Source organism: Euprymna scolopes, chromosome 35, assembly GCF_053919585.1.
Source record: "Euprymna scolopes isolate OS-2025 chromosome 35, ASM5391958v1, whole genome shotgun sequence".
NCBI lineage: Eukaryota > Metazoa > Mollusca > Cephalopoda > Sepiida > Sepiolidae > Euprymna > Euprymna scolopes.
In genome coordinates, this window is record NC_136516.1 from 11,110,203 (window position 1) to 11,122,390 (window position 12,188).

A 12,188-nucleotide genomic window follows, 5' to 3' on the forward strand; every position below is an offset into this window, starting at 1 on the left:
CTAACATTCCTATTTGTTTTTGTTATGAAAACTAACATTCCTGTTTGTTTCGTTATGAAAACTAACATTCCTGTTTGTTTCGTTATAAAAACTAACATTCCTGCTTGTTTCGTTATGAAAACTAGCATTCCTGTTTGTTTCATTATGAAAACTAACATTCCTGTATGTTTCGTTATGAAAACTAGCATTCCTGTTTGTTTTCGTTATGAAAACTAACATTCCTGTTTGTTTCGTTATGAAAACTAGCATTCCTGTTTGTTTTCGTTATGAAAACTAACATTCCTGTTTGTTTCGTTATGAAAACTAACATTCCTGTTTGTTTCGTTATGAAAACTAACATTCCTTTTCGTTCGAAAACATAGATATTTTTATCCTAAAATGTACCTTTCATCTTCAGTCATTCTTTCTAACATTCTAAAGTTATTGTAATTAAATATTGCTTTATAAAACACCTCTTTTAGGTGACATTCCATTTAGCCTTACGAAACACAATAATAATAATCGATCAGGATTATCTGGCGTTGCCCCGGCACGCTAATATATAACACAACTTTTCACGTTGTATACGATTGAGCATATTTGGAGTTTATCATCGATAAAGACTGATTGAGAATTGATGGACAAGTCAGACATAGACCAAAGTTATTTTGCACCAAACATAGTTAAATTCCAGCAAGATAAGGAATCTGATTAGCTGTTGTGGCAAAACGTGTATTAGAAAAAGCTATACTAAAAAATTACACGTCATGATTCTTGGACCATAACTGCCACTAATCGCTACTTCCGATGTAACTTCATTTATTTTCTGTGTAAGTCCATTAATTTCTGAAAATAAAATAGATCAACTTACCTCACAATATAAACGACGATGGCTGTCATTTTTGCTTTAAGATGAAAATGGCTATTCAGAGTTCTTACGAGCAGTTACCAGATAACAACAACACGGGAATAAACGTTCTACTTCAGAAGTAAAAAGAGAGACCAAAAATTAAGAATTATTTCTCCGATAAAGGATTTTAAATCCAAAATTGATTTTTAAAAAAATACTTAAAAGCACTTAAGCGTGGCTTCGCCTTCGTATTGACCTTGGTTGATGGTTGTTTTTTTTCCCCCATACGGATTAATAGGGTTTAAATAATTGGGATGCGTAGATCACACATACATCGGTATGACTAGAACCAGTATCTCTCACTGACTAACACAGCCACCTATCTTCCATTTACTCACAGCACACGACGCCCCCAAAATCGAATTTAGGGACATACTAATTAAAAACACCGCCATTTTAGCCGTCTCACACTGTGATCTATGCCTCCCAATTATTGAAGCGCTACTAATCCGTATGGAAAAAACAACCATCAATCAGGCTCAATGTGAAAAGCGAAGGCACGCTTAAGTGCTTTTAAGTATTTTAGATGATTCTAATCGTCTTTCCATTAAACTCACTATCGCTTATATATATATATATATATATATATATATATATATATATATATATATATATATATACTAGGAGTGTGTATTTATTTATATTATATATCTATTTGTGTACAGAGTAATCTCCTAAATTAACGATCGGGTTATGGTTGGTTGGTTGTTTTTGTTTTACGCCATATCAACCCTTTTCAGGTTATTTAATGCAGAATCCAAAGATTTTGAAGAACAATTTTTAATAGAATATATTTGTTGCTTTAACGTCGGTTTCTATTTAACCCATAGTTGGGAACCCTAACAGGTACTACCACTCCGGGTCAGAGTGGACCTGGGAGCAATGGCAATTAAAGGGTGGCTCCACACTCCCCAAAGCCCGCAAGCTGGGGGCCTCACCACTGCATAGAGTTTAAGGTGTGTGTGTGTGTGTGTGTGTGTGTGTGTGTGTGTGTGTGTGTGTGTGTGTGTGTGTGTGTGAAAGAGAGAGAGTAATCGCTTCTTTATTTATTCTGTGACTAAATAACCCTAATCCTAACCCTCACTTCCCGTTCGTCGTCTAATTCTCAGTAAATGGACCAACAAAAAATCATCAACATAACAAAAATCTTGTGAATGGATCAATAGTATTGTCCGGACAAAGTAAAATATTGCGAAAAACCGATAGAAAATGGATGTTAATCAAAAGAAAGAATTTGTACATCAATATTTACGCTTGGGCTCTTGTATGAGAATCGGGCGAGTAACCAAACTTTCGAGGGGTCTTGCGTGGGCGTAGCGAGAGAGGGTGGTTCTTTGTTCCCCAATAAAATATTTGGATGAGATTAGAGTTACTTCCGGTGCAGAAGATTACTTCTGTGGCCACTGCAAGCATCTCCGCCATTACAGACAACGACAGGTCAAAAGGAAATCTATTTTGTCGAGGACTTGGATCAGACAAAGAATAAAAAGCGGAAGTTTACATTGGTGAGAGAATTTTGATTGCACAGACGTCGCTTTTTTATAGAAATCATGTATCGCCATCATCTTTTAATCTCTCTCTCTCTCTCTCTCTCTCTCCAAATATATATATATATATATATATATATATATATATATATATATATATATATATATATATATATATATATATATTAGTCATCGCGCGAAAGAGCAGGATACAAAATGTTTTAAATAATAATAGAATAACAATAACAAAGACTTTCGCTCGCGAGGACTACTATTAAGCGTAACCAGTTATACAGTTCTTTTGAAATTTTCATCTCTATTTTTCTCGTTATCTACTGAATATTTTTAATGAAACCTATATGAAATATGTTCCTTATTAAATTGTAAAGATTTTCTATTCTGAAAGAAGTTTAAAAAAATTTAATCTAAAAAAGTTATTTTAAAGTTATTGTAAAAAAAAATTCAGATTTTCTCATTATTCAGACATGTATGACAAAGAGGGAGTTGCAAAAAAATAGTTTTGGTGTGAGGAGAAATACAAACTGAAATAGAGAGTAGGAGAGTTTTTATAAATACATGCAAAACCACATTCATTTTTTTTTAATCCAAATTAATAAATTAAATAAAATATAATCTTAAAAAATACGATACAAGTTAGAAAAGCATTTCATTCAAGGCATGAAAATTGTTAAACAAAATGTTTTTACTATAGACTTTAAAAATAAAGGTACAAGATTCAATTTGAAATTTATTTATCTTCAAAGTGCACTTTTATACATTTTACAAAGTAAGGTATTAAATTTTGTTTAACAATTTTTATACCTTGGATGAAATGCTTTTCTAACTTTAAATATATATATATATATATATATATATATATATATATATATATATATATATATAGTCATCGACATACAGTCCTGTTTCGTTGTATCACAACTCATCAGTGCCGCTAGACTAAGACCTCTCCCAAGCCAAGGATTGAACCTAGAACCGTCGTGTTGACAGTTCTAGCACTCGGTCACGGAAGCAATGCCCTCAAATAACCTCGTCGAATGTCTATTTTAAACAAACATCCGTGCGCCACTTTTCTAGTGCTCAAACCGCCTGTTTATAAACAAACAAACAGTGAGCTTCGCATTTTTCAGCCAATTAAGCAGCGGGTGAGATTATTTACGACAGTGCTCTACCCAAAGAGGGGGACTTAACATATATTTGTAGTCATGTACGTATTATTATATATTATAATAAAGTTATATTGCTGTCTGTTGTCTGTTTGCTTGTTCTCAAATTTTCATACTGAAAATGAATTTTTATACACTTTTATTCCAACAAGATTTCTATATATATAGTATGTATTTAAAGAAAATCTACATTTAATGAGTAACCTCGGTTGAATATTACATTAAATAAAATCTTGTTATTGTTTGTTGTAATAGTATTGTTTAATCTATATAATTATAAAACTCAAATGACCTTGTAACGAGTGATGTAACCCACTTTCCGGTTTAAGACATCCGGTTGCGAATGCGCGCATAAACATTAACTCATAACAACGTAAACAAATAAACACAAATCGCTTCTTTTGCAGATTTTGACCTGCGCACTGAAATATTAACGTTATTATTTCGAAATGATTCTTTAACATGGGAAGGGTGAGGGTGTTTTGAAACTATTCTTTATTACAACTATACTGCCTCTATTTTCTTACAACTAAACAACTTTAACCCCATGACAAGCATAAGAACAATTATAGTAAAGCCACGACTACTACTACTACTGCTACTACTCTCTATCCATCCCTTTTCCTTCCTTCCTTCCTTCCTTCTTTTTTTATTTTTTGTTTACATTTGTAGATACAAAATTGCTGTGTGAGAACGGTGAATTTGTTGACACATTTAGTAATCTGTTTCAATATTAGTTTTATTTTATTTTATTTATTTAGGTTTTATTTTTTTTGCTTCAGGTTTTATTAATTATTTTTTTTTTTTTTTAGATTTTAAGTTTCTATAACTTGGTTGAAGGATTCCAATATGGGTTTTTCATTCTTATATTTCTCATCGGTAGGTTCATGTGCGTTTTTGCTGCTAAATGACTTTCATCGGCGTTCGATTCGTAGGTAATTCATGTTTAATTTTCGATTTTTGAGCGATTATTCGGAAAAATAGGTAACTTTACACGAATAGGGGGATTTTTTTTCATGCTTGAATGATCCGTCCGTGATTTTTCATTTTAATATACCTTCATAGAATTGTTTCTGTTATGATAAAAAATATTTTCTTTACGTCACAAGTGTCACGCTCATACATGAATTCCATAGCTAATATAACATACTGACCCAACGGGTCACGGGTAGTCTAGTATTATTTAAAGTTGATTTATAGAATATATATATACATATATATACATATATATATGTGTGTGTGTGTGTGTATGTATGTGTATATGTGTGTGTATATATATGTATATATATATATATACAATACATATATATATATATATATATATATATATATATATATATATATATATATATATATATATATACACTCATGAACAAAAAAAATGGGCCAGGAAAGAAATTTACAATTTATTGCACAAAAAGCTGCATTACACAAAATGCAATTAAATAATAAACGAAAATGAGTAAAAAATATAAAGAGCAAGATATTTACGTTAATAAAAACTTAGTATGGAATGGAATTGCCCTTAGATCTTTTTAAAAGATCAATTCTTTTTATCATGCTCTCAACCAACTTGGAGCACTGTGAAGAGGAGATGTTATTCCATTCTCTTTGTACTGCTTCCCATAATTTTTCTTTGTTGGAAAAAGTTTTTCTAACTAATGCACGAGATATTATAGCCAAAATATTTTCCATTGGGTATAAATCTGGGCTTTGGCCAGGCCAAAACATCACATCAATTGAATTATCTGTGTGTGCAGGGTCATTATCATGTTGAAAAATAATGTCATTGTTCATTTCTAACTTCTGGATGCTTGGTAATAGACCTCTTTCTAATATTTGAATGTATTCTTTGGCATTAATTGACGCATCACATCTGATAATTTCCCCAACTCCTGCAGCAGAAAAGGTCCCCCATAACATTATTCCTCCGTTTCCATGTTTTACTGTTTTTATGCAATTCGGTGAAAATCTTTCTCTGGATCTTCGGATGCAACGTTCAGGGGCATCACTGGCAAGGCAAAATCTTGATTCGTCCGACCAGAAAACATTTCTAAACCAATCTGCATCTTTCGTACCATAACATGATACAAATGTCTTTCTGTCGCTGATTTTCTTCTTAGTTAACAAAGGTTTTTTTGCACATCTTTTTGATGAAAATCTCATTTCCTTCATCCCTCTGGATATTGTCACTCTAGAAAGAGAATTTCCTTTTGCTGTTTCAATTTGTTTGCTATGGTCAACATAAGTTTTTTTGCGATCCTTCAAAACGGTCATTTTAAGCCTGTGATCGTCCTTCATTGTGGATGCTCTGGGTTGACCAGAACCAACTTTCCTTCTCACTGTGCCTTCAATTTCGAATCTTTGCCCAATTCTCTTCACAGCTGAAAGAGATGTTGCCACCTTTTCTTCTTTCAAAATGTCGAAAATCTGCTTGTAAGTCAAATTTGCCTGTCGTAATCCTGCAATTCGGTTTTTAATTTTTTCGTCAAGATGTCGTCTTACTTTTCTTGGACTCATCTTTAATACTAATAATCTGAAAAATACTAAATAACAGCTAATTATTAGAAAACAAGCGATAAAAATTTTAAAAATTGTTTTCTTTCCAATTTCAATCATGGCCCATTTTTTTTTTGTTTCAATTTTAATCATGGCCCATTTTTTTTGTTCACGAGTATATATATATATATCCTTACTTTTGAACGTTACTATTTTGAAAATAAATAAATAATTGTTATAATTCTTTTTCTATCCTTTGCAAATGATTCAAATTTTAGTATGTTATTATGGATGATAACGACTACTAGTCGTCAAAATTTCAGCTTTTCACAATTGTTATTTCTAACAAATATTAGGTTTTAAACTGTTGTCCCTTAGTTTTGGACGCTACTGTACATTATTATTTTCCACAGCCGAACCAACGTCGCTTGTATATATATTCTCTCACACTTTCTGAACATTCTATTGATTACTCGTAAGGTTAGCTTGTTGGGGTGACATCGTCCTTTCGAGTATATAAAATTCCTACTGGTGAGACGTCGGCTTGGGTTAAAGCTGGTTTGATACCACGTCCCTTGTTCGATATGACGTAGGTTCTTTCCACTGTCGGATCTGTGCCGCGGGTTGCTTGATCTGTGTAAGTTAATACATATATATATATATATATATATATATATATATATATATATATATATATATATATATATATATGTATATATATGTATATATATATAAATGTTTAGAGGTACAGAATTTATATACAGTTTTGAAAATAATAAGCGGAAGTTTCTCAAGAGCTCTTTCGGCTATCATCTCATCAGGAGAAAATCGATAGCGTACAAAATAATATTATGTCGAAAATAAAGAGTTCTAATGGGGAACTTATTAAATGTGCCAAAAGTACGGGGATAAATTTATTAATGTTTAAAAAACGATTAAAATATTGGCACAACGAGGAAGAAAAAAAAACCGGGAGAAAAGATTCAAAGTTCCCCAAAGAGAAACAATGCTTTGGATATTTCCTTTTGCCGGCAATATATATATATATATATATATATATATATATATATATATATATATATATATATATATATATATAGATATATAGATATATATATATATATATATATATATATATATATATATATATATATATATATATATATACTGGATAATCTACCCGGCATTGCCCCTTTCCTTATGAATTTTTTTGTTATGACGTCACATGTGACGTCATAATAGATTTCCTCTGCCATGACGTCACATTCGACGTATACTACCATACTGCACATACATATTATCTGCTATGATGACGTATGTGAACAAACAAACAAACGGGCAAGCATTAATTATTAATCTCGAGTTGTTAACGCACAGTTCCAACATTTCAAAATACAACCGCTGAGAGACAACGCGCGGCTCTTTAAAAAAAAGACTTTTCTTCTCCAACTTTACAACATGGCAAGGAAGAAGAAAAGAAAAAAAAGAAAACATACTGAAGATGGAGTTTAGCTCCGAAATATATTTATATTATAAATTTAAAACAAGAAAAATATTTGTTTATTTACTTATATTACGTTGTGAGTTGGCTTTCAGGCGCACTTGATGTGTATTTTATTTTATTTGATATTTATTATGATATAATTTAATTCTGTTAAGACTCGGCTATTGTCTTTTAATTCCATCTTATCCTGAGATTCTCATGGTTGGTTCTACTCTCAATGAGAACTCGACTCTAAAACTTCTTAGTTTTTCTTTCTCGTGAAATCTTTCTGGGAGTACATAAATTAAATCCATTGCTCTTCCTACTTCTTGTAAAATTGGTTCTCTCTATCGCTCTAAACACTTTCTCACGCCCCAAGCTGAGGAGTAAGGGAGGATGAAATTAAACGTTTAAAAAGCAGGTGGTTAAACGAACATGAACGTGTGGTTTTCTAGGTCAAACATCACGCCATAGTAATAGAGGAAATGAATTTTGTAACATAAAAGATTCAGACGACCTCGTTTCGTAAATCGAACATATTATAATCTAGACAGTATATAAAAAGTTGTATGATTTAGTGACCCCCTCCGAGTCCCCCCACGCAAAAATCCTTTGACGGGCATACAAAAAAAAATGCACACACACATTTTCGCTTTTATATTATAGATTAACAGGGAGACCCATCCACACACACACACACACACACACGCACACACACACACACACACACAAAGGTCTTTATATATAATAGAAGAAATATAATATGTTATTAACAGAGATTGGGAATTGTGTGGAAGATTTTGTTTTTGAAATCTTCCTGATATTCTTAGGAATGGTTCTGTTCCCAATAAGAAATCAACTCTAAAAATTCTTGGTCTTTCTTTCTCATCAAATCTTTCTTGGAGTCCATGTATTAAATCGATTGCTCTTTCTGCTTCTCGTAAAATCGGTTTCGCATACTTCAAGCTATTCTTTATCTTTACACGCCTACTATAAGACCATGTATGGAGTACTGTTGTCATATTTGGGCTGGTCAATCTGTGTCCCATTTGAAAGTTATTGATAAATTGTAGAAACATATCTGTAATTTGATTGGGCCCCCCACACTTTTTTCTTCTCTGCAACCTTTCTTTCTCTCTCTCTCTCTCTCTCTCTCTCTCTCTTTCTCTCTCTCTCTCACACACACACACACACAGACACAGACGTGATGTTTGATGTTGTTAGTCTCAGTCCTTTTATAAATACTATTATGCCACGTGTTCTTCAGAATTGTCTCATCTATTCCCTGCTTCCTTTGTTCCAGCTCGCTTGACTCGTTGGCCTAGTGGTCTCCATCGATCCACTGCTTTGATACCTCATTGTAATGCAGCTTCTAATTCCAGTAGCTTCTTTCCAAGGACTAACGGATTGTGGAACTCTCTTCCTGCTCACTGTTTTCCTTCTACCTACAGCCTTGATCAGTTCAAGATTAAGGTCAATAGGCATCTTCCGTCTTTGCAATGATCACTTTTCGTTCTTTGTAAGCTCCTTTTATGATATGGCTTCATGCCTTGTGTCGAGCGATTTCCATTATAAAAAGCTATTAAAATAAATATATATTCTCGTCCGTTTGTTCATATACGTCATATATGGTGTCATAACAGATTATATATACATATATATATATAGAGAGAGAGAGAGAGAAAGAGAGAGAGAGAAAGCGAAAGAGAGAGAGAAAATGAGAAATAAAAAGGAACAAACCGAGTTAATGTGTTCATCAACGTTTCGTCTTTATTTCGAGACTTCCTCTGGATGAATGACATTGATGAACAGATAACTGTTCCTTTTTATTTCTCTATTTTGTCGGAATACTATTTCCATTATTCTCATCATATATACACTCATGAGCAAAAGAAATGGGCCAAGAGTGAAAGAAGGAAGAAATCGATTTTTTTAATATTTTTCCTTGAATTTTTGTTAATTTTAACTGAAAATTTCAATTTTGCAAATCATTATTATTGCATATATTAATAAGTGAAAAAATTCATCCTAAAAATGGTAAGACCGCATCTTGGCAAGGATATAAAAAACCGAATTGCAGGATAAATGCAGTCCAAAATAACTTACCAACAGATTTTTGATATTTTAAGAAAAGAAAATGTGAAAACATCTCTTTCTGCAGTGAAGCGAATTGGTCAAAGGTTCAAAGTCGAACGCTTGGGAGAAGGGAAATCTGGATCTGGTCGCCCTAGAGCATCCACTTTGAAGGACGACCAAATTAAAAACAGGGGCTGGAAATTCTCTTTCTTGATATACAATATCTAGATGAATGAAAGAAATGTGATTTTCTTCTAAAAGGTGTGCAAAGAAGCCATTTTTATCTAAGAAGATCAATGATAGAAAGAGATTTTTCTCGTGTTATGGCAAGAAAGATATAGACTGGTTCAGGAATGTTTTCCGGTTAGATAGAATCAAGATTTTGTCTTGTTAGTGATGCTCCCGATGCTCCTGAACGATGCAATCGAAGAACTGGAGCATGATTTCCGCCAAGTTGCATAAAAACGACAGTTAAACACGGGAACGGAGGGATAATGATATGTGGAACTTTTACTGCAGCAGGAGTTGGGGAACTTATTAGATGTGAGAAGTCAATCAACGAAAAGGAATACATTCGAATGTTAGAAACAGGACTGTTACTAAGTATCCAGAAGCTGGGAATATCCCAGAACATTATTTTTCAACATAATAATGCCTCTGCACACACTACTAAAGTCACAAAAAATGGTTTTCTGATAATTCATATGATGTGATATTTTGGCCAGGTCAAAGCCCCAATTTAAACCCAATCGAGAATATTTGGTCCATAATATCTCCTGCATTGGCCGGAAGAACTTTTGAGAACAATTACAAACTGTATGAAGCTGTGCAAAGCAAATGGAATAGCATCTTCTCTTCACAGTGTTCCATTTTGGTTGAGAGCATGTCTAAAAGGATTGATCTTATAAAGAAATCAAAAGGGAATGCGATTCCATACTAAGCATTTATTAAAGTAAATGTCTTCTGTGTCATTAGTCTCGTTTAAGTTTCCTTGTTCAATTGTTCTTTGTTCAATATAGCTTTTAGTGTAATAAGATGTATAAAATTTGTTTGTCCCATTTTTTTTTGCTCATGAGTATATATATATATGTGTGTGTGTGTGTGTGTGTGTGTGTGTGTGTGTGTGTGTGTGTGTGTGTGTGTGTGTGTGTGTGTGTATGTGTGTGTGTGTGGCATCCGTCAGTCGAAACGACTATGGATCAGCGCCGTATTAAGATGTTGCCTGTATGCATCCTTTTGTGTGACTGTAGAGACCAATTCTTGATTTGCATAGTCTGCCACAGCCTTGACATACGAAGGTTGTTATACAATTTGCCGCTTCGTCCGGCTGTTCCGCCTGTACACTCGCTCTTCTCCTAGCTCTCTTTGCAGCGTTTTCAACATGGAGGGTCCTCTCGCTGATGATAATCCCCTGGCGTATCATTTTCCTCCAGACAGTTCTGTCAGCTGCATAGGCTTCCCATGTATTCCTGTCCACCGAGAGAGCCTTCATGTCACGCTTGCAGACATCCCTGTAGCGAAGATGAGGTCGCCTCCTCTTTCTTGAGCCTGAGGCAAGCTCGCCATAGAGAAGGTCTTTAGGGATGCGCCCATCATCCATCCATATATATATATATATATATATATATATATATATATATATATATATATATATATATATATATATATGCTGTATACATCATGTATGACATCATATCAGATGGTCACATATGATTGACATCAAATGTAATGGCGTCATATATATTACATCATACATCACGTCATAATATAATCTGCTACGCGAATATAAATGCGCAGAATATTCTTATATGACGTTATATGTAATGCCGTCACATATGGCGTCATAGCAAAATCAGAGTTCAAGAAAATGGATAGCAAAGTAAAGATTCCCTAGCAACGCCGGAAGATTATATATATATATATATATATATATATATATATATATATATATATATATATATATATATATATATATATATATATATATATATATATATATATATATATATACGTTGTGGTGTTAGTATTTGAATAATTGGCAAGGAAAAACACACTAACAGTTCAATAAATATGTATTCACGAAAATACATTAAAGAAATAAATTGGCCAATATCTTTGCTCAACTACTATACTAGTGGGTAACGACCATACTCTCCTCGTTTCACTCTCTATCTGACTTGGTAAACCGGTCCTCGTTACCCGGAAGTGACGTCATGGACAGAAGTGGCGCCATAGAATAGTTCATTATTCCAGGTAGTAGGGGTGCGTCCACAACAATATTATAATAAAGTGATTAGTATTTAATGTAAAAATGAGCACACATTTAACCATATCCAACCATCAATTTGGCATAAAGCACTCCTTTTTAAGCCAACGGGCTATAACTTTTGCCCATTGTAAACAGACTATAATTTTGGCGCGTTTTTTAACGGCCTAAAACCTATTATGGTAATAATCCACTTTCACGGAGCCTGTTCTCGTCGTTATTGCAATAGTTATTACGAATTATCACATTAATATAAAAAAAAAAACGCAGCGCAACACTAGTAGTAGTAGTAGTAGTAGTTTCT

The 12,188-nt window shown here is 33.2% G+C and overlaps 1 protein-coding gene across 1 annotated transcript in view; it reads left to right on the forward strand.

The window, feature by feature from the left end:
• LOC145259681 (uncharacterized) overlaps window positions 1–12,188 on the forward strand; it is a 40,503-nt gene that overhangs the window by 15,603 nt on the left and 12,712 nt on the right. The window lies entirely within an intron of this gene.